The sequence below is a fragment of the Schistocerca gregaria genome, chromosome 10, assembly GCF_023897955.1.
Source record: "Schistocerca gregaria isolate iqSchGreg1 chromosome 10, iqSchGreg1.2, whole genome shotgun sequence".
Classification (NCBI taxonomy): Eukaryota; Metazoa; Arthropoda; class Insecta; order Orthoptera; family Acrididae; genus Schistocerca; species Schistocerca gregaria.
Genome location: NC_064929.1, coordinates 40,567,126 through 40,567,900, shown reverse-complemented (window position 1 = coordinate 40,567,900; position 775 = coordinate 40,567,126). Strand labels below are relative to the sequence as shown.

Here is a 775-nt window from a genome sequence, read left to right as displayed (position 1 = left end):
AGTCACTGGGAATCGATCCCAATACATCTCGTTTACCAAGCAAGCGCTCTACCATCTGAGCTACGCCCGCCCCCCCAGGAGTATTGGTACTACATGCAGCCATATAGTCGACACAGACCCTTGCACTCCCATTATTCAGCAGACAAACACTACTCTCTATGTATCCGTGAGGGTGTCTTTCAGGTTTCCTGCAATCATGTATCGAATCGTAGTTGGCCACAATGAAAGTGGCACGTATAACGTCGAAAGTAGAGGTCGGACACCGCTCTGAGGAAGGCGAACGTGTTGTCCACTCTCTAGATTTCAATGAGGTTAAGCCGTGATACCTAAGACGGACGTGCACTCGATGACATCTCGATAACAGCCGGTCCCCACACTTACATCTTGCTCTCCTTACGTCAGTATACATCATATCACTCTGTGAAGCTGGCTTTGCGACATCTTGCGTGCCTTTACGTTAAACGCGACCAACACTTACCATGCAATGACCACAAAAAATGGAGGCGCCGGAGCTTGAACCCTGGACATTTCGCATGCGAAGCGAACGCTCTACCAACTGACCTACGCCCCCATGGACGAACAAGCTGCGCTACTCTCCATTCTTTGCCACTCTGATGTGCAAGGACACGGTGGTTGGTTGGTTTGTAGCGGTGAAGGGACCAGAGTACAAAGGCGCGGACACGTTCATATACACAAGTGTTCCAAGTAGTTTCGATGCTCTGGTATTACAAATGCAAATTCCGTCTGTTTTTAACGTCTTAAATTGAAAGGGCCG

The 775-nt window shown here is 49.2% G+C and overlaps 1 non-coding gene across 1 annotated transcript; it reads right to left on the bottom strand.

Annotated features, from left to right (window-relative positions):
* Positions 1-498: 498 nt before the first annotated feature.
* Positions 499-571, bottom strand: Trnaa-cgc (transfer RNA alanine (anticodon CGC)). The gene has a single exon. It is a non-coding gene; the product is annotated as a tRNA-Ala (tRNA).
* Between the last annotated feature and the right edge of the window lie 204 nt (positions 572-775).